General features: G+C 42.1%; 1 protein-coding gene across 5 annotated transcripts in view; it reads right to left on the bottom strand.

Moving 5' to 3' along the window:
• Nucleotides 1-7,166, bottom strand: part of TFDP2 (transcription factor Dp-2) — a 122,876-nt gene extending 115,710 nt beyond the window's left edge. For 4 of the 5 annotated variants that reach the window (XM_081160543.1, XM_081160546.1, XM_081160547.1 and 1 more), the window contains exon 1: nucleotides 6,825-7,166. The gene's annotated coding sequence lies outside the window, so the exon portion shown is untranslated. The remainder of the gene's footprint in view (nucleotides 1-6,824) is intronic. The other variant, XM_081160551.1, reaches the window with a different exon arrangement.
• Between the last annotated feature and the right edge of the window lie 16,024 nt (nucleotides 7,167-23,190).

Here is a 23,190-nt window from a genome sequence, read left to right as displayed (position 1 = left end):
ATTGATCGGGTGCCTCCTGCACCGCCCCCCAGCGGGGATCAAGCCCGTGCCTGAGCATGTGCCCTGACCGGGAATCAAACCTCGATCTCCTGGATCATAGGTTGATGCTCAACCTCTGAGCCATGCTGGCCGGGCAATGTTTGGTAATTATTTTTACAGCAACTGTGATATAGTATAATGCCTTGGAGAGCATGAAGTTAATGGCAAAATTGTAGGCAGAATGTTAACATCAGCAGGTATTCTATTGCTTTTCATTTATGATGCAATTTTTCACATGGATTTTCATTCATTCTTAGAATGTGTACAGGTAATATATTCTGTTACCTTTAAATACTAATTTGTTCAACTTAAAAACACATAATCTTGATGTTCAAATTTTTTTCCTACTTGTAAGGGCTTTAAAACTAAAAAATATATCAATTAGTGCAGAATTATTTATCTGACAGCTTTTCCAAACTTTTATTAACCTAGAAATCATTTTATGGACTGCCATTTGTTAGCTGTATATGTTACAGCAACTGCTTATCGTCATCTCTCTCACTCTGCCCTTTGAATAGCATTTAACAAATCCTTCTTTTTTATAGGTAGTTTCGTATCACAACACAATTTCAAAGACGCTGTGAATGAAAACTTTAGTAGACTGGGTTTTTTTAGTTAAGGTTTATTCATCTCACTCAAGAAATACATAGGATTTTTAATGAAAGTAACTTTTAAATCATTTTAATGTAATTTAAATAAATTTTTACAGAGGAGTAGATTGGGTTTTTTAATCATCCACCCTCGAGTGGAGTGGACTATAAAAGAGAAGTTAGTGCTTCCAGTTTTGATTAAACATTTTATTTTGGCAGTTTTGAAATACATATTATTTTCCCACAGTTATAGGTTGGTTATTTAACAATTTGATTTTACTTAAATAAAACTGAATTAGTAACTTTAACAAATTCATTCTTCAATAACAACACACTTATTGTAAAAGGAATTTGTTAAATAAACTTACTACACTTTTGATTATCTAAAAAAAAAAGTAAAAGATTTTTGGCTTCACCAAGCTACTTTCCCCTATTTTTCCCCTGCACTTAGAATCCTTTAAGGGCTGAGGCTATGTCACACCCCTTTGTCAACTTGGTCTCACACAGTGCCAGCAGCACAGTAAGCCCTCCACAGCTGTCTGCTGAGTGACGCACACAAAGACCAGCTGGTGGGGAGTCACGATCTCTCCCTTCCTACTACCTGGCTGCCAGTTCATACCCTTCCTTAAGAATAAGGAAGGTAAAGGGGGGAGAGGGGACTTGAATTTTAAAGGAAAATGAACAGAAAACATTACAGATCATTACAATTATTAGATCATTACAGATTATTCCAATGGGGAGGGAAAGACCTTAAGAGAAACACATTTTAAAAATAAAGATGGTTCCAGCTCCAGTGCTTAAAGGATTGGAGACAGAAAAAGACTGGAAGAAGGCAGGTCAATAAGAAATTACTACCATAGTCCAGAAAAGGACTGGAGGCCCAGACTGTTGTTAATGGAAACAACAGTAGGAATGGAGAGAAATGGATGTGGATTACCTTTTTGCTCTCTATCGAGAAAAGTTCTCTTTAGACTGGATGGGGTAAAACAAGCATTGGTATCCTGCCCAAAATGGACATTTAATAAATTTAATCAACGAGTTAATGGAAACCAAACAAAGCTCAATATGGATGAGAACATTTAAGAGAATCCCTAACTGCTCTCTAAGTGAATCTTCAACAAGCTATAGAGCTCTAGGTAAAATTTCCATGCAGCTGTTGGCAATTGTTTAGAAATTATGGAGAATAAGAGAAGTTGCTAGAAGACTGAAACAGGAAAATATAGTACTGCTGTTCAAAAACAAAGAAAGGAGGTCCTGCCAACAACTGATCAGTGAAGTTAAATGTAACTCTAGATAGGGTTCTAGAATCATTACTGAAATAAGTCTGTGAACAAAGAAAAATAACCAACATACACCCCTGAAAAGCAGTACAGTTTCATCAAAGGCAAGTAATGACAGATGAATGCTCCTTCCCTGACATTTTTTTAATTGAAATGAAGTATAGAAAAGTATCTGGGTTTTAGGAAGGCAATTGTTAAAATGCCTTATATATTCCTTGTGAAAACTTGGAAATATTTGAAATGGATAATAATAAATCAGCTGGATTTCTAATTTGGCTGATGACTTGACCCAAAGAATTAATGAGTTGTGTTGTTTTTTTTAAAAATCAACATTAAGAGAGGTCTCTAGCTCTTAGTTCTGTCTAGTCAACATTTTATTAAGATTTGCAGGAAGGCAATGTCAGCATTATCAAACTTACAGTTTATCAAATCTATGGACAAATAAATAAGTCTATTTATTGGAAGACCAAATGAGGATTTTGTTTTCAAGTTGTGAACAAAAAAGGGATTCTATGGAAAGTAACCTTACAAGATACTCTGATCACAAATTCCTAATTGGACAGATCACGGTAAGTAGTCACCTCCCAGACATATAACTTCTTTAGTAAAACGTTTATCTTTGATTTAAGCAAGCCCTGTTCATTGTTTCTGTGCATCTAGGTTAATATACTCTTGAAATTCCTGTTTTCAGACCCCCTCAAGAAACCACCCTCAAGAAAGTACATTATCTTGTTAAGTATCTTGTAATCTAATCCCCACCTAGCTTTCTCCCACCTTCATGTCATCTTCCTTCCTTCCCTCCTTAATTCCAAATTTGTAAAAGAAGCTGCAAACTGCCATTCTGGGAAACATTTTTCTCAGTCTTGAGATCTTGTTTCTAGGAGTGTCCTCTGGCTCAAATAAATTATAAAAATTCTCTACAGGTTTGAACATTTTTACATCAACACAGTCAACAGGCTAGAACCAATCTCATAAAATAAAATTTAATACATATAAATGTAAAGTCCTACCTAAACAGTATTCTATTAAAGAACTGGGAGAGTGTGACTTTCAGAATTGAGAAAGCATGGACAAAACAACTCAAGAATTTTAGCTGATTACAAAATCAATAATAGGTAACATAATATAGCACTTAAATACCAGGGACCATTCTAAATGCTTTACATGTATGTGTTCATTTATTCTCTATAACAGCCCTAGGAGATAGGTGCTACTATAAACCCCACTTTACAGATGAGAAAACGAGGCCCAAAATATTTACATAATTTACTCAAGGTCATTGAGTAAATTGATAAAATTTAATAGTCTTTAATAAATTGAAGAGGCAGGATTTAAACCCAGGCAGGCTAGTCCCAGGGTTCATCTTCTTAACCAGGACATTATTTTTGAATTAACAGTGCAATGTGGTTGCCAAAACAGTGTCGATGTAAGAACACCCAAACCTGTAAAGAATTTTTTCTAAGATTTTATTTGAGCCAAACTGACAACATATTCTGGGGAACAAGAAAGATCTCAAATGCTCCGGAGAATAACGGTTTTGCAGCTTCTTTTATGCATTTGAAATGGAGGAAATGTAAGAAAGATTACATGGAGGTGGGAGAAAGCAAGGCAGGGATAGGATTATAGGACCGTTAAGATTACATGTGCTTTCTTGAGGGTTGATACCCCCTTCCAGGAGTATTATTTCTGGTATTTCAAAGGTGTATTAGCCTATATGCACAACAACAATGGACAGGGTTTGCTTAAAGCCTTTCACTAAAGAAGTTATAGGTCTGGGGCATTACTACCCATTATGACCTGCCTGGTTAGGAATTTATGATCAGATCACTCTGTGAGGTTGCTTTCCATAGAACTCCTTTTTTCGTTCATAGTAGCAAGTCTATTCTTAATCTTAAGCTGCATGCTTTAAAATCAGAGAGGTAATTTATGGTCTTCTCTATTGGTTAATATCTAATTTTGGGAACTACACTTTGAAGAATATGGATGAATTGAAATAAATCCATAAATAAGACATCAGCACTGTGAGCAGGCTCAAATCAAAACAACAAACCCATTAGAACTTAAAGACTGAGACGACTATGTCTAGAGAAGGAAAGTCAGTGGGATATAAATATCTTCAAATATTTGAAAACTCACATACAGAAGACAGTACTAGAACTAGTGAAGATACTAACTTCTAGTTCAGTAAAAGAAATAATTTCATAAAAATGAGAGCTGTCTAAAAATTGTCCCCTTAGAAAGTATGAAAACTATGAATCTTCTCTCCAGGAAAAAAATGTGCAAATGCATGTAATTTTGCATAAAATTTCCAAGGGTTCAAAAATCTTTGAAATGTACTCATGCTGCACCCCTAGAGTCATGTCCCCCAGATTAAAGTGGAAAGGCCAGGACAAAGAGGCAACTAGTTTAATAACCCTTAGAGACTCGCTCAGGAGTCCGTCCGCGTCCACCTGTACATGTACTTTCCACACTCCGGATTCTCTCGTAGCGGTGGTGCCCTGTGAAACTTGCAACCCTGGGAGCAGTCATTCCCAGGCTTATCCCCTCATCCTGTCTCCAGGAGCCCGAATCCTAGCCTCTTTCTTTTCTCTACCTAAATAATATTTGCTTTCACTCAAATCATCATCATCTTTAAAGTTCATTACAACTTAAAATTCTATGATCTAAAAAAACTATCAACCCTACACTTTCTAGTTTCTTCTGGGATCCATCATGGTACATATTGCAGTAAGAGTTTCAATATGACAAAGTCAAAAAAAGTCAAGTTTGCCTAGCGACAATATAAACTATGAGTAAATTCATGGGTAGTATGGCTTATTATTCAACCTTTAAAAGAAATATGCCTAAGTTTAAAGATAAAAAAACAAGATGCTAATGTACTACTCAATATCTAATATTTAATGCCCAAAGTAGAAATTTCCCTCCTTTGCTTTTAAAACTTCATCTTAAACTCTCCCTTTCCATCCTTTGCTCCTGGTTAACTGTTAAGACTGACAGACCAAGAAATAATGGACTAGAAGTGAGATACTTGGGTTCTAATTCACTACCTTTGTCATGAATTTAATTTTGGCTTAAGTCCATTTTCTCATCATGTTCTATAAACTTTCATATACCTAAAAGGGCTTTTTAAATGGTTAAGTGCTATGTAAATATAAATAACTCATGTATCACGTCTAAAACATAAATTATCAACAGCAAGAAAACAAAGCCAATCTTTCTATCATGTTAGAAAACAAAAACCAAATGTATATTCACATTTCAATTCCTAATTATAAAAAGCAATCTCTGAATCCTTAGGGTGTGTTTTAAGGCATAATTTTCATCCACAAATGCTTTCTACATTCAATTTCAAGTTGTATTGAGAGGACAGAGCCTAGACAGTTAAGAATTCTGGCAGCAAAGGAAAAAGTGGAAGGTGCCAGTGCACTGCACATTTGCAAGAGTTGGAGGGAAAATTACATGATCACAAAGGTATTACACCCTTGAAAAATCCATTTTCTCTCTTAAACCACTAGAAGTAAAGAGAACTAAAAAAAGTTAAGAGTTTAAAAGTCTTGAGCTGTTATGAACACACATAAGTGCCACACTGCTGAAATTGCAAATGTCCTGCCAGAACAGCACTACAGACACCATGCCCGCCACTAGACCAGACTCAAGATACAGGCACAAGATGTTCTACCAAACAACAGCATCGGCAGCCAGTACACAAGCGTTAGAGAATCTAGGCTCTAGGCATCTGATTTTTCTCCTTGGGGCTACTTGAAAATGGACACTGCTATGAAAGATTTATTCTAGTAATAGGATAATCATCAAGGTTTAGCTGAATTATACGCCAACCAATGACATGGAAAAGCAACAGGCACTATCAGATCGACTAAATTATTTTATATTTAATTTTGAACACACAGGTCACACTTAACTGTGTAGAGAACAGATGAATTCAACTATATTTATCACGTGAAGATGATTTCCAGCCCTGAAGAGAAAAGTGGCCCAGAAAAATTCAGGCTGTAGAAAAGTCTAGTGAAAACAACTTGGTTTGGGGAGCAGGGGGAAGGAAGAGAATGAGCCACTGACTTAAAAAGAGAGCAAGTAAGTGGGACACGGAGTCTGAGCCCTCGGATGGAATGAGGAAGCGAAAGGCTTCAGGGAGCTTCAGCAGTGAGCATGGAAAGGGACGAGCCCGGTGACTGTCAATAGAAAAAGAGAACCGGGTACACGGCACCCTTCTGAAGCAGCATTCCTGGGAGTCAGTAATAAAAGCGCCTAACTCATGCATAGTACTTAGTATGTTGTGAGCCTTGTTCCAAATGCGTTCCACAGATTCGTGGGTCCATTTACTGCTCGGAACACCCCGCAACACCCCCGACACCCCGAGCAGGCAGTTACTACCCTTTTACAGATGAAGAAACTGAGGCCACACAATGGACAGGGACCATGGCTCTCGGGAATTTCTCAAAGGAGTCTGGGCCCCAAAAGTGATCCTCGACTTTGGAGAAAAAGTTCCTTTATGGAGGGAGGTTCTTCCAAAAGCACAAAGCTCTGGAACTCTGAACAACACCTAGCTGACACGGATGGAGGCGTGTGGGTCACGAGGGGAGGAAAAGTCAGGAAACGAGACTCAGAAGCCATCCTCCCCTGAAGAGGCAGAGGAAGGAGAAAGTAGCCTTTCCCCTCCCCGAGGCGTGACTCAGGGACGTTGCCTCCCCCCAGTTTGCGGGGGGCAGGGGGGGCGCTCCTCCAGACTCTCAAGGGTTACCCCGCCAGGCCTGGAAGGATGCGTGGTTATAAACAGACAGGACTCGGGGTGACCAGGGGGCCCTGGAGGGGCAGGGAGGGCAACCTGCCCAGGATGCCCCGGGCCGGGTCCAGAGGCCCTCGGCATGGGTGCCCGCGCCCTCGCCCCGTGCCTTACCCCCGCCTGGCTGCCGAGGACGAGGTGGCCGCGCACGGCTGTTCTTCCCAGCCTGGGGCACCCGCGCTTGGCGGCGGCCGGGTCCCGGCGGACTCACACTCGGGGCGGGGGTGCGAGGTCCGCGGCCTGTCCAGTCAAGGCCCTGGAGTTCGAGGTCCCAGGGCCGCCGGCAGTGCGCGCGCCCCCGAGCCTGCCCAGAGGAAGGGTCAGGGCGCGCCCCGCGAGCCCCGGGAGGCAGCTGCCGCAGGCGGAATCGCTGGCAGCCAGGTCCGCCCGCACCCGGCCCCGCTTCCCCCGCGCGAGCTTTGGCGGCGGAGCAGCACCGTGAGCGCCGATTGGCCCGCGGGATGAGCGACGTAAGGCGCTTCTCCCCACGGATTGGCTGGGTCGGCGGTGCGTGCGAGGAGTAAACAAACCCCGCCCCCAGGCTTCCCGAAGAGAGGAGGGGGCCGCGCGGTGAAGGGTGTTCGGCGCCGCCCGGGGGCGGCCAGCGGACTTTCCCAGTGAGTCCCCCGCAGTGACCCCGCCGCCGGGCTCCGCGGCCGGCTCCCGGGCGGGCTGCAGGCCTGAGGCCTAAGATTTATAGACACGCCCTTCGCGCCCTTCTCTCTCCCAGGCTTGACTTTCCCAGGCGCCCCCACCCCGGGGCCCCGAGCAGGAAAACCCCATCTCTTTAGAAAGAAGAGTAAACAGGCCTTTGAAGGATCGCCCCCGGGGAGCAGCGAGCAGGGAAATAGGGGCTAGTGACTGAGGCCACGTATGGGGGGCAAGTGGGGGGCACCCCGTAATTATTCAGAGAGTGGGTCAGAGACCCTGGGGGTGCGGGGTCTTGAATAGGCAAGTAAGATCCAGACCAGGCCAAGTCACTATGTCAAGTGGAAGGTGACGATAAAATCGTGATGCATAACCCCAAATGCCTGCCCCTTTAATTCAGTATTCAAGCATTTGCCTGTTAATTCTGTGCCTACGTGATATATGTGTGAGCTTACATTCTAGTGGAGTGGAAAAGAAATAAGCAGGATATAAACTATGTTACATGCTGATATGGGCTATAGGAAAAAATATAAGCAGAGAAGGTGTTTGAGGGATGGCTTGTGTTAAATGTGGTGCTCAGAGAAGGGGCAGATATGGTGCCATTTAAGTAAATACCTAAAGGAGGTGAGGGAGGTTAGAGAGCACCTTTGGGCCTTTCTCTGGGGTGGGGTGGAAAGACAATTCCTGCATCATTGTACGTAGATAAATTCCCAGGAGTTCAAGAATGCCAAATGCAGCACTCCTTGGACTGATTATAAAATGCAAACACTAAAATAGAGTGACTGATTACATTACATTGTCCAGTAACAAATCAATAGGATTTATTTAGTTTCCACAGAAATTTTGTTAAGGTTTCAGGGTAACAAGTATTTTTCACACATTCTAGGCACAAATACAAAAATGAGCAAGACAGACAAAATTTCCACCCTCTAGGAACTCAATCTAGCAGGGGAGATGGATTGTAAACCACCTCAGTACAATGTGTAAACAACCGTAATAGAAGTAGAAACACACAGCCCTTGGGCCAGTAGGGGTGGGGGTGGGGGGTGCGGGGGTGGGGGGGGGGAGTGTATTAAGGAGCTATAACTCTCTCAGAATCTCTTTGTCTATAAAGAAAATTCAGTACTAAATTTTGGAGTAAGGCTATGGCTATCAGAAATCCTCTGACCTCCTTATAAGTCTCAGGTGAGAGTCTGAAGATAATATTAAGTTGAACCATATGAAATTGCTAATATTTGGCAACTTTCATTTTCCTCAACTTAGTCTCTTATAGAGTTAACAAGAGAATTTTGCCATGCAATGCATACAGTAAGTGATGACAATTATTCTGATCATCTGATATTTCTTTTGAAAAAAATGATTTAAAAGTCAATGTTTCATAACACTTTCCAACATTATGCACAAAGTAAAATGGGCAGTGAAAGTTCCAAATTTTCCATTTTGATTTAGCTGTGTTTGATCTAGCTGTTTTCCAGTTTGATCTAGCTGTGAATTTCCATGACCTAATCAGAGTATGCTGTAAAAGACACTAAATGCTAGTTTCACAGCAGGCCAAGAAATTTAGAATAAGAAACAGTTTGGTTTTGAAAGCCAAAAACTGAAAATTCTCCAGAACAGAATAAATTGTCAAGTTGCTTGAGGGAGGAAAATTCATGTAAATCAATTTTTCATTCCCACTCACAGTTCCAATTTAGCAATTTGCACAACAGTCAGCTTTCTCTCTTCCTTCTCATTTCCCCCTTAAGGGATCTTATTTCCTTTGAATAGAAAAATAAAGCTTCCACCATCTCCAGTGCCAGAGAGTAGACGTTTGAAACATGACAGAACACTTATTGATTCAGCAAACACTTATTGTATGCCAAGAACAGTGCAAGGCATTGGAAACATAAACATAAATGTCCAAAGGACTCTGTTCATGGGTGGTGTTCTTTGTGCTTAGAACAATATCCCAGTTCACCCACACCTCACCTACCTGTGCCTTCACATAAGCTTAAACAACACTTTCTCCAGAAAATCCTCCTCTGACTCTCCATCTCCAGCTCTTTCCCCATCATATCCTGTTTGTCTTCCTAACATTCATCAAATTTGTTATTACTCATTTGGTATCTGTATCCTGTTAGACTCTAAGCTCCTTGAGATCTGGAGCTATGCCATCCTATCACTATCCTTAGTGCTTAAGAGAAAAGTTCTGTAAGTTTTTATTGAATGGATGAGAGTGCCACAACCTAGCACAGTTGGAAAGAAGGGAGAGGCATAAGTAAAGTCTCTACTTGTATATATGCGGGCCAACAAAGAAAGGACCATGAAAGCAGCAGATCTGTTATAGTTAAACCTGAGGAATTTCCACATGCTGCTCCTCTCCTGGTGCTGGCTGCTGCTCTCTGCAGGTGAAGCTGCAGGACTAGGACCTCTCAAACTTTAATGGGCACAGCAATCACTTGGAGATCTTATTAAAATGCAGACTCTGAATCAGTAGGTCTGAGGTGGGGTGTAGGGTCTGCATTTCCAACAAGCTCCCAACTGGTGCTGGTGCTGCTTCACCTACGCTTGAGATTCCTCAGGTGGATCTTGGACCTACTGTGTGCACAGCATCAACCTGGGCTGCTCCCGGTAGGGAGTTGAGAGGCAAGGGGAACCAGTGCAAATACAGAAATCCTGATGTTTGCTTTGCCAAGAGTAATAAAGTCCTTAATCTCTGACCCAGGAGTCTCATATCTTCTGCCAGCATTCAGAGAACTGTAGAAGGCTAACCTGTTAGTTTCCAAGAAGAGTAAACTTTCAGACTTTTGTCAGTTCTTGACAGTGTTTAGTGATGAAGCTGGAATGCTGACAGAAATAGGACTTGCTGGGAGAGACAGGACAAGGGCTAGTTAGAGGATATGAGAATTCCCTAGGATCTGATAGCTAATATTCTTGCCCAAGTGGGAATGAGGGAAGAGGGGAACTTAGCAAATCTACTATATTTGCCTTACAATCTCCACCTCTTAATGGGTTCTGTTTCTTTTTCTAAATAGCAAAAAATCCACCATTACTCCATATCATCCCCACTTTTTCCCCTACAATTTCTTTTACATGAACCAGATTCTCTTAAAATATTGCTATAAAATTGATTAATTTCAGGAAAGTTAGCTCCACATATCTCCATAATGCCTCCCCCTTCCTTGTCCTCATTAGACTAACATTACTTTGAACTAAAATAAAATAAAAACCATTTCTCTATTCTAATAACTCGATGTTTATCATCCTTCACATTCTCTACTATGGAATGATGATACCATAGAAATCGGCTCAGCGATAGAAATAGGCTCCCCTGTGGTGCGGGAATAGAATCCCAATTGTCCAACTGAATCCTCCACCACACGGAGGTCACTGTGTGTATGTGCAAACCCAAAGCAATGAGCAGAGAAACACTAAATAAAAACGGCTTTAATATACAATATGTATAAATCAATCATTCACTGTTTCATTGCAGTTTCCCAAATAGTTTTAGATGATAATTTTCAGAAGAGATTTTAACAGATATTTGAAATTATTTTTCCTACAGTTATTCTAAATCTTTCTAAATATTTAAAAATACAGTATAGTTTCACAACAAGTTATATATATTTTTTCCACCGCAAAGAATTAACCCTCTTCTCTAGTAATTTTCCTTGTGCAAGAACGTAGAATATAGAATAATAAGCCTAAACAGGATCTACAGAGACATGGTTACATAAAACATTTTTTCTCTAACCATATTAAGCCCAAATTTATCTCGAGTCACCACTGCAGTTAACATATGCTTACTTCTCTGTGCCTTCTTAATGTGCAGAAACCAAAACAGAAAATAGTTTTAATTTTTTAAATATATTTTATTGATTTCAGAGTGAGAAAGGGAGAGGGAGAGAGAGACAGAAACATCAGTGATGAGAGAGAGTGATTGATCAGCTGCCTCCTGGACATCCCCGATTGGGGATCGAGCCCGCAACCCAGGCATGTGCCCTGACAGGGAATCGAACCTCAGTCTCCTGGGTCATGGGTCAATGCTCAACTGCTGAGCCACACCAGCCAGGCAGAAAATAGTTTTAAATAAGAATTTCTAGGTAAAATTAAAAAGCATATTCAGAAGTTAAAACAGACAAAAAGGTAAGGGGAAAAAATACACATGAAAAATATTTCTATTGCTATGCATCTTAGATTTTATCGATAGATCTTAGCCATGGTTTATGAGGTCCTCAAGAGCTATTTAATGAAACTATAGATTTTGTAAAGAACATCAGGGAAATAAGATTATCAATTTACTGATGCATATGAATTGGAATCTACACTGTCTTATACAAATAGGAAAATTTTGAATTAATTTTCCATAAAATCACTGTGAAACATTTATACAAATCAGCTTATTTTAAATAAAAAAGCTTAGAAACATTATGGTAGTTATGTAATACATATGCATACAGTCTACTTAACAATCTAAGTAAAGGTATTTGAAACTTTTGCTGTCCTACAGTATTAGTAGCACACTGTGAGTACAGAAGAAATAGGAGAACTCTTCTGCTCAGCATATTATGCAATCATGTTCAAATGCTATATATATTTTGCCTAGAAGGATTTGAAAATCCTACTTAATGACTTCTTAAGTCGCTGGACTGATTTTTTTAAAGTTTTTAAAAAAGATACTCACTTAAAGATATGGCAAACAACCCAACTGGCAAATGGGTAAGAGGGATGAACAGACATTTCACTGAAGAGGATAAGCAGGTGGCAAAAAGTGCATGAAAAGATGTTCTACATCATTATTAAATAGAGAAATGCAAATTAAAACCACAGTGAGAGAGCCACACACCTATTGCAGTGGCTAAATAAAAAATTATCATCACACAAAATGCTGATTAGGGTCAAGATTAGTGTTAAGTTTAGGGTTAAGGCTAAGGTTAGGCTTATTGTTAGAGTTGGGTAATAGTTTTAGGGTTAGGTTAAGTTTAGGTTTATTTTAACCATAAACCATAAAGGGTTTAGTTTAGTTTAGTTTTGAGGTTAGGGTTAGGTTTAGTTTTGAGGTTAGTTTTAAGGTTAGGGTAAAAGTTATGGTTAGGTTTAGGTTTAAAGTATAGGTTAGGGTTAGGATTCAGGTTTAGGTTTTGATGTTAGGATTTGTATCAGTGTTAGGGCTTTATTTTGGGTTATTTTTAGGCTTAAGATTAGGGTTTGCTTTAGGGTTAAGATTAGAGTTAGGTTTACAGTTAGGGTTATGGTATAAATAATTTAGGGTTAGGGTTAGGTTTAGTATTAAGGTTAGGTTTAGGTTTAGGGTTATGGTTAGGGTTAGTTTTAGGTTTTGCATTAGGGTGAAGGTAAAGGTTACGAATAGGTTTAGGTTTAGGGTTAGGATTAAGGTTAGGGTTAGGATTTAGGGTTAGGGTTAGGTTTAGGGATATAATTAGAATTAGGTTTAAAATTAGGATTATTGTTTAGAGTTAGAATTCGGGTTAGGGTTGGATTTAGGGTAAGGGTTATTGTTAAGGGTTAAGAAATGATTAGGTTTAGAGTTAGATTAAGGGTTAGGGTTAAGGTTAGGGGTAAGGTTAGTTTTTGTGTTAAACTTAGAATTATGGTTAGGGTTAAGTTTAGGTTAAGGGTTAGGGTTAGGTGTGATTTTAGGGTTATTGTTAGGGATCGGGATATGGGTAGGGGTAGGTTAAGGGGTATATTTAGGGTCAGGTTTAAGGGTAGGGTTAAAGTTAGGTTTAAATTTTGGGTTAGGATTAGGGTTAGAATTAGGTTTAATTTTGAGTTAAGGTTAGGGTTATGTTTAGGATTATGTTTATATTTAAATTTCAGTTTAAAGACAGGGTTAAGGTTAAATTTGGTGTTAAGGTTTAGATTATAGATACATGTACATTTGGGGCTAGGGTTTAGTTTAAGATTAGATTAAGTCTATTGTTAGGGTTAGATTTAGGGTTTGGTTTAGGGTTAGTTTAGTTTTAGGGTCAGGGCTATAAGCTTATGTTAGGGTTAGAAGTATGCATAGGTTTAGAATTAAGGTTATGGTTAATATTTAGGTTTAGTGTTTGGTGTTAATGTTAGTATTAGGGTTAGTGTTAAGATTAGGGTTCAGGGTAAAGTTATGTTTTTGTTTAAGGATAGAATTAGGATGAGAGTTAGGTTTAGGGTTTAGGTTAAAGTTAGGTTTAGGGTTAAGTGTAGGATTTGTGTTAAAGTTATGGTTAGTGTTAATTTTAGTGTTAAATTAAGGTTAGTTTAGGATTTGGGTAATAGTTTGGTGCTGGCAAACCATGAAAATCTACTTATAAACCAGGTCCTGGACTTTTTCCTTTACTGTGAGCTGGTCATAAGGAACCTCCCATGAGACTGTCGGTGTGAACCGAAGAAGAGCAGGCAAAGCAGCACGGGGAAGAACCTGACTGTCTGAGCTCCCAGCCCAGGAAGTGTACTTATGTCTTTCAAAATGGCATGGACCTAGCTTGTATATGCCAAATCGCTTATACTTCTTTTATACGCAGTTTTGTGGTTCAGTGGATCCCATTGTAGCCCGTTCAAGATAAGAAGTTCAGGCTATCCCATGATCAGGTATTTAGTCACTCTCAGTGTTCACAGGAAGCAGGAATAACTTAAAATGCAGATTAGGGGACAGCAAAGAAAGACTTATTCCTTGTGGTCAGCACTATGATTCTATTTTATGATTTGCCAGTGGAATCCTACAGCAGTCTGTCTGCTACAAACATCTCTAACACAATTTGGTTTGCTGGAGCAATTTGTTCCTATTGCAGAGAACTTTCTTGTTCTGAGTCCCATTCCAAACTAGCAGCCTTGTGGATTACCAAGTAACTAGGTCAGCACTGCATGTCCCCGAGTGAAATATGCCGCCTCCAAAACTCCAAGAGCCCCACCAAAATTATGTCTTTCTTTGCTGCAGATAGTACAAAATGCAGCAACTTATCTCTCACTTTCAAATGAATATCTCGTGTGCTCCAAAATCTTGGACTCTTAGATACTCCAACCATATTTAACAATGACGCTGAATTTTTGCAGGACTTATCTCCCACCATATGCCACACTTACTGTCTTAATAAGACATCTAGCGTGCTTCCTAATGCCTGCTCACCAGATCCCATTAACAAGATGTCATGAAACGACATGCTGATCTGAGGCATATACAGATGAACAAGTTCACCCAGACTTTATTACAATAGAGAGGAGGAGAGTGGATATAGCACGAGAGCCGGGTAGTAAAGGTAATTGTTAACCCTGCCATATAAATGCAAACTTTAAAAAAAAAATTAGCAATTGGAATAAAGCATCTGCCAAAAACTATAGCACAGGCTTGGATCCAACACCGCCGAGCCCCGCACTACAGCTGCCTCAAGTCCACTGGCAGTGACCTGCGCACAAGCCCCTGGCGCCCAGAATCATAGTTACAGATTTCATCACCACATGATTATATTTACAATAACCTTTTGTCGTTCTCCTTTATTGGCTGTCAAGCATTTCCTAAGCAGCCGCATGGTGGCTCACAGGGCCGCATGGATCACTCTTGCAGCTGCAAGGTTAGCTTGTAACCTGTAAGGATGCAAGAAGCCCAAACGGATTCAGGCCAGATCAGCACGTTGTCAGGTCCCCACACACCTAGTCCCATAGTGCGACATGGAACTGAGGGGACCGACCACATGACAAACCGCACACCTGGTGGTGGTTTGATCTGCCACTAAAGAGCCAACTCTAAACTACAGCCAAGAAGTTTTATAGGCTTACACGGAAGCTAAGAAGCTGTTTCTGACTAAATGAATTTTTCTTCTTGTTGAAAAAAATGTCCTTTTAAATTTCTTTTTAAATTTTCAACAGGCTCTATAAGTAGTAAGGTTTCATATTATTTGTATATTTGCAAATATTCCTGTGCTTTTTCATCCCTAGAAGTTTAATTGTATATAGATTCTATTGGGAGCTACCACATACTATGATACTTCTGCATTTTGAAGGCATTAATTTATTTCTTGCCATCTGTTTTGCTGATGAGCAATCCACTGTCATTTTTACTGTGACAAAATGAAACATATTCATTTTAGAAAAGTCTCTTTCCCTGGTAGATAGATATATGAGATTTTTTTCTTTATCTTTGTTTTATCTGTAGCTTCTCCACTTGTGTGCAACTTCTACCTGAGGACAGTCTTTCAGGAATTGTATATCTCTCCCCATTATTTCATCTCTAATTTCTTTCAGGTCTATATTAGACTTATTTCAAAATTGCCCAAAATATTTTCAATATCTAATAGTTGATCTTTAAAAAAATCTCTGAATATGACTGTGATGCAGTCTGGTAAAGTACTATCTTCAAATTAATTTTCTTTAATTGTGAATAGTTTAAACTTTAAAAAAAATCTACAATTACTGATTTATTATAAAGCATTTATTTTCATTATAAATGATGCAAATGAACAGCCAGATGGAGAGGTGCATAGGGTGAGCCCTGGAAGAGTCCCAAGCACAAAAGCTTTAGTCCCCACAGAGCTGGCTGGGTACATGGATGTGGTCACCAATCCGGAAGCTCCCCAAACTCCATCATTTGAGGATTTTATGGAGGTCCAAGTACATAGGCATAATTGATTAAATCATTGGCCAACAGTGATATCACCAGCTTAAACTTGATCTCAAACTTTTAAAAAATATATATATTTTTTATTGATTTCAGAGAGAGAAAGTGAGAGGAAGAGATAGACATATCATGATGAGAGAGTCATTGATCAGCTGCCCTCTACATGCCCCCCACAGGGTATCAAGCCTGAAATCTGGGCATGTGCCCTGACTAGGAATCAAACGGTGACCTCCTGGTTCATAGGTCGACATTCAACCACTGAACCACACCAGCCAGGCAATCTTAAACTTTTGAGTTTTTATTTTCAATTATCTTTCCATTTTTCTAAGTTATTTATTTATTTATTTTAAAGAATAGTTTATTGATTTTTTTAGAGAGGAGGCAAGAGGGAGAGAGAGAGAAACATCAATGTGAGAGCACCATATCGATGTGCCCTGACTGGGAATTGAACCTGCCACCCTTTGGTACATGAACAACGCTCCAACCGACTGAGCCATGCTGGCCAGAGCCCCAGTCCTCTTTTAATTACGCCTTTTCACAATGTTGACTGTGCTTTTCACCTGGGCTGCCACTGTACCCACATCTCATCCTTTCATGGCGGTGGCATTGTCATATTTTTCCTTTTGGAGGAGGAGAGGACTGTGTTGATGGAGTTGTCATTTTGTATTATGTCATTTTGTCATGAATTTGCTTTTAATATTGTATTAAGATGTGCCCATCACTCCCACTCTGTGAAATCATTCAGGACCCTCACTTTGCCTTCAAGTGCCTTGAACATCCCTCCCAGTATTACTTTGAAATGTGACGATGTCACGAGCTTGTCCTTAATTCCTATCAGCTATAAATCCAGAGCCGCAACACGAAGCCCTACACCTCTTGAGCAGAACATCTCTCCACTACCTGTGGAATCTCAGGTGGGTCACTGAATCTCGTGGCTTTTTGAGTCCTCAGATCTGAAAATGTGAGGGTTCTATGAATTGATATTTGAAACAGAACAAGGTCAAGAAGAGCTTGCCTTTGCTTTTTAAAAAAATTGATTTTAGAGAGAAAGGGGGAGGGAGAGATAGAAACATCGATGAAAGAGAAACATCAACATTGACTGGCTGCCTCCTGCACGCCCCCTGCTGGGGATTGAACCCACAACCAGGCATGTGCCCTCACCTGGAATTGAACCTATGACCTCCTAGTATTTGGGTTGATGCTCAACCACTGAGCCACACCGGCCAGGCAAGCTAGTCTTTGCCTTTACTCTTCCCAACTGAAATGTCTTTCCTCTCCTCTCCATGGGTGCAAATCTCTTGTCCCTCAGGCTCACCAACAAGGAGCTTTCCTTGATTCCCCAGTCCACACAAATCTCTGCCTCTCCAACTGTTGGATACTAGGGTCAGTGCCATACACCTAGCTGTCATAGGTTAATCTCACTTCTCATGCTAATCTCAGAGTGGACTTTCTCTTGCCCTCCTGTGGTGCCTAGGGCTGTGCCAGTCCACAGGTGTGCTCCACAGGGAGTGGCCACTTGATAGGGCATGGGTGGGGAGGGCCAGGTGTGCGGGCACAGGCAGGGTGCCTCTCTGCCTCCAGCCTGCCCTCCACAAAACTTCAAGAGCCTCAAGTCTCAGATTCAGTATGTGACTTCGCTGGGTAGTGATGACCTCACAGTTTCTATGGCAGGGTAACTGCGGCAATGTGGTATTCCAGGGGAACCTTCCCTGCCAGTTCTCTACCAAGACACCTGTCTGTCTGGCTGCCTGAGAGAGATGATGGACTGTATCTTGTACTTTCAACGCAACTTGTCCTCTGTCCCCTGGGAGTGCAGCGCACCAGGTAGGCCTAGACTGGGCATCTGTACACACACCTCACCTGGTTGCCACTGATCCTTTTGGGCTTGTCCATCACACCTGAGAACTTGAGAACCGCCCTAGCTCTACGTAATGCCCGTGGTCTGGGCACCCCCTCAGGGACCCACACACAGTGTTCCTGCTCACTGACGGAGACAAATTCCATATAATTCCTGGGCAAGTGTTAGAAAAGTTCTCATCTTTATCAATGAAACTTCCTCTTTGGCCTCTTAGCATAACTCAAGTACATTTTTGTTAGCAAATGATAAATGGAGAAGTTTGGGCAAGAATTGTTGAGCACTGCTCATGAACCTCTCCTTCAGACCCAGTCACCTTCACTGTGCTCTCATGTACACATCCACATGGGCCCCTCAGACACATCCCAAGCTGAGCTGTTGAAAACTGAGGGAAAGAGTGGGGTTAATCCACGGAAAGAACAAAGGAGCCGAGGGGAGTGATGAAATGATTCTGAGACTGGAGGGCTGAGGCAATGGTATCCCAGAAGGTTGGGTTGATGTCAGCCTAGACTTGGTACCCAGAATCTGGCTCTGAACCTCCTAGTTACCCTGCCTTAGTATTTGACCTTCCTTTTTCTTTTTCTTTTTCCTTTCCTTTGGCCTTTTTATTTCTTCCCTCCCCTCTCCTCCCTTCCCCTCTCCTCCCCTGCCCTCCTTCCCCTGCTCTCCCCTCCTCTCCCCTCCCCTCCCCTCATTTTGTTAATCTTCACCAGAGGATATTTTTCCCATTGATTTTTTTTTTCCCCATTGATTTTTTTTTAGAGAGAGTGGAAGGGAGGGGAGAGACGCAGAGAGAGAAACATCGATGTGAGAGACACATCAATTGGTTGCCTCCCGCATGTGCCCAGACGGGGCCTGGGGATGAAGCCTGCAACCGAGGTACGTGCCCTTGACTGGGAATCGAACTCAAGACCCTTCAGTTCACGGGCCAATGCTCTAACCACTGAGCCAAACCAACTAGGGCTGGCCTTTTTCTTATCTAGATAAAAGTTCCAGCAGACTAGAGTTCAGTGTGGTTGAAATATGCCTATAAATCGAATCTGAGAGGAGTTGTCAAAGTGGGAGAATTTCTGAAACCGATTTATATTATTTTTTTCCAAAACTTGGAAGGCATTTTCTTAAAGCCTCAGAAGTGATGGGCTATAAGAAATCTTTTCTCTGTCTTAGGAGAAATGGAGGGGATCCTGATTGCAATTATTTTGGGGTTCTCTGGGAATGGGGAAGATTTTCTGGTCTCCTGCTCCTGCCCCCTTGGCCCCACAGAGTTGCTTCTGCAGCCAACAACCCTTCTCTATGGACTCACAGAAGTGATGGGTTAAGTGTGTGATTTGGATGCCAAGCAGGTTAGAAGGCTTCAGCAATGACCTGGGAGAGACATGAGAGAGGAAACGTCCTAAGCCATTCAGTCTGAGCCTTCCTCAGTCAGGAGCCTCCTTCCATACTAAACAGCAATGGGCAATGAGCCTTAGAAGCTGAGGTTTCCAATGGGAGGCTGCTCTGAACACCCCAGGGCTGAAGCTGGCCTGGCAGGAAACCTGATGTTCCCTCTGCTCAATCCTCTAGAGTCCCTTCTTGGGCAGAAGAAGGAAAAATCTGCACTCTGTGAGCCCAGTAGGATCCAAGAACAAAGAGAGGGTGTGGAGTGGCCTTGGCAGGGACCCACCCAGTCCACCAGATGGGCTCCTGCCCAGAGCCATTGCCAGTGGCCACCAACACAAACTAGGAGGCTTCTTGAAACTGAAAGAAGCAGAGTCTGTGGTAACCCAGGGAGCCTTCAGTCTGGGGTCTCAGGAGCAGAATGAGACGTAGGAAGTCCTGCTCCCTGGAAAGTGTCGAACAGCAACCTCCTTCCCCCAAGGGCTTTTTTATTCCAGCCTCTCTGTCCTCACTGGGGTCCTTGCTGATAAATGAAATAATTTTCTGTAAGAACCAGTGTTTGACTTGAAATCCAGTTGTCCATGAGGCCCTAAACCTCCCTGTTCCCTTGAAGTACATTACCTTGTGGGGTGCCAGGTCCTGTAAGCTATGTGTGTGTAGAGAGGCGGGACTGTAAAAATGCTGTTTTTATTTAGGAAACCACCCGTATTTAGTCAACAAATATTTATTGAGCACCTGTGCTTGTCGCTTGGGACATTTTGGTGACTGAGATGATTGAAGCCTTTCCCCTCAAAGCATCCACAAACAAAAGGAAAAGACAAACAAGTTAACAGTATAATTCTGAATAATGATAACCGCTACGAATAATAAAAAGATGGAGTGATGAAGGGCTAAGTTACAGAAGGTAGTCAGGGAAGGCTTCTCTGAGGAGGTGAGTTTTCAGTAGAGTCATGAGTGACGGGTCCTGTGAGAAACTGGAGGGAGAGTCTTCCTAGAGGACAATATAGCAAATGCAAAGACCCTGAGGCAGAATGAGGCCCCCTCTTCCAGGACCAGCGCAAAGGGCAGTGTGGCCGGGAGGCAAGAGAAAATAACGAAGATGTGACAGGCGAAGCAGGTATGGGCCGGACTCTAGGGGGCCTTGTCCACCACGCTAAGGATTGTAACTTTTCCATAGTTCTCACCCACGTTAACTGTTTGGAGATTTTTTTTAAGTGGTGACAGGTACATAGGTGACCAACGTATAGAGCTCCTTTGGTGAATCTTCACCCTCATTACGTTTTTGGGACAGCCGCACGGGGATATGGTGCAGGACACCCCTTATTCCTTTGGCCCAGGCAGCTCTGTGGAGCCTGGGGTCCATGCCCATGTGTGGAGGTCCCATCTCCTTCATGGCAAATTTCTGGATCCCTCTGAGTGCCCAAGGGCACGCTTCTTGAAACCCACTCTATGGATGCGCTTGTGAATGTCGATGGTGTGTTCTCTGGTCAGCGCCTCATTGATGGCTCTTTTCTTGTGTGTGCTGGGCGTCACGGGTGGGCTTAGGACAGGGTGGAGAGGTGATCCGACGCAGACGATGGAGAGATCACTCGGGCTGCTGTGTCATGGCAGTGAGGTGCTGGCTGTTCCCAGCGGAATGTCTCTCAGCAGTTAAGGGGATGGTTGGTCCTGGGGAGCGGGGAAGGGGAATATCAGCAGACAAGAAAGAGCACAGGCTTTGGGCCTATGTCCCAGGCCCAGAAGAGAAGGGGGCACTGTCAGCAGCTTGTGGACCTTAGGCCAGGGTGAAATCACCCACCCTGTGGACAGCACACTTGTCCTCAGGGGTCACAGCAGCAAGACTGTTGCACCTTGCAGGACACAGACCTTCAAGGCTGGGGCAGTTGCTGATCACTTAAGAAGTTCCCCTGCCTGGCCGGCTTGCCTCAGCGACTGGGCGTCGACCTAGGATCCAGGCGATCAGGGTTCGATTCCCGGTCAGGGCACATGCCTGGGTTGCGGGCTCGATCTCCAGTCGGGGGCGTGCAGGAGGCAGCCGGTCAATGACTCTCTCATCAGTGATGTTTCTATCTCTCTCTCTCCCTCTCCCTTCCTCTCTCTGAAATCAATAAAGATATATTTAAAAAAAGAAAAAAAGAAGTTTCCCTAACCTGGGTTAGAGGAAGGAAGCACTAGCACTGGGGCTCCCAGAAAGCTCCCACTGCGAGTCTGTTAACCCATAGAAGACAGCTAGTGCCTCTTCCTGCAGTGACCATCCCCCACTGCCCACCACTGGAGATGAGAACCTTAGCGTTTGTCTCTGATGCTTGCTGGGACTGAGGCTAACCTGTGGCTACTGGCAGAGTCGGATGGGTTGGCAATTCTCAAACATGAGGCAAACAGACTCAGACTCACCTAGGGATCTGAGGAAAGTCAGAGATTCTCAGCACCCACACCAGTCCTACTGAATACATTTTTAGGGTGGGCTCTGGACATGTGCACTTTTAAAAGCTTCCCATAGCTACCAGTTTATAGGAAACACAAGGAACAGAGGAACATGTGAAATGACACCATGGGATGCAATTGGCAAAAGGTGTGATTTTTTTCACAAATAAATTGCAAGGAAGAACTTTCTGCGAAGATGGCAGAGTAGGTAACTGCTGTGCTCACCTCCTCCTAGTACTACATCAAAATTACAACTGAACTACGGAACCATTCCCCTGAGAACAGCCTGAAGACTAAACAGAAGTCCTGTATAATTAAGGATATTCAGAAGCCACATTGATACTGGTAGAAGGGTTGGAGATGCAGAAAGGGCAGATCCCACCTTTATAGTGTAGCAGTTAAGAAATGAGGTGAAACCCCCCAAACGATGGTGGGGGGGATAGCCAGGCTGCAGAGGTCCCCTCTCCAGGAATGAGGGGTCCCAGTGCCAGGAAGAAAAATCCTCATAACTTCTGACTGTGAAAACTGGCAGGGATTGTGGCTGAGTGGAAGAGAGGGCTGCTCGACGGAATCCCAGGTTCCCTTTAGGGGCCGGTGCACAGATTTACTGACAGTCTCACTTTCTCTGAGCTCCAGTGTTGGGGCAGCAGCCTGAAAAGCACCAGGGACAGAAGGGGAGGAACTGCACGGTCTGGCTTCAGAATGAGGGCTGAAGGGGGAGCTTTCTCCCAGACAGAAGTACAGGCAGAAGCCAGTTTTTTTTTTCGTTGACCCTCTCTCCACCCAGCTTGCATACCTATCAATAATCCCTTTAAATGTAAATGGTTTAAATACTCCAATGAAAGACTAGTTTCCATTGAGGCACAAATGGACAAAAGAAAACATGGTACATGTATACAATGGAATATTACTCAGCTATAAAAAAGAACGAAATCTTGCCATTTGTGACATGATGGACCTAGAAGGTATTATGCTATGTGACATAAGTCAGAAAAAGACAAGTACCATATAATTTCACTTATATGAGGAATCTAAAAAACAAAATAAACAAACAAAACAAATCAATTCATAGATACAGAGAGCATTTTGATGTTTGCCAGATGGGAGTGGGGTTGGGTCAAAAAGAGGAAAGGATTAAGATGTACAAATTTCCAGTTATAAAAACAGTCACGGGTATGTAAAGTACAGCATAAGGAATATAGTCAATAACTATGTATGGTGTCAGATGGGTACTAGACTTATTGGGGTGATCACTGTGTAAGTTATGTAAATGTCTAATCACTATGTTGTATAACTGCAACTAATATAATATTGTATGTCAACTGTAATTTAAAAAATTTATTTAAAAAAATAAATCAAAATACTTTTAAGTAAAAAAAAAGAATTTTCAAACCCCCGATTTTAAAACATAATCTCCACCTACTCTCCATTGCTTATGCAGTGGTACTTCTTATTGCCAGGTCAGTGGAAAATGATGGACTCTTTCATCTAACCAAGTGGACTCGGGCAAAGTCAGCTGAGAGTCTGTTGTAAGTGATCATTGCTAGAAGAAAATAATCTACTCTGAGAATCCAGCGCCATCATGC

Source organism: Miniopterus schreibersii (genome assembly GCF_964146895.1).
Source record: "Miniopterus schreibersii genome assembly, chromosome: 15".
Lineage (NCBI taxonomy): Eukaryota > Metazoa > Chordata > Mammalia > Chiroptera > Miniopteridae > Miniopterus > Miniopterus schreibersii.
This window is presented reverse-complemented; position numbering and strand designations above follow the sequence as displayed.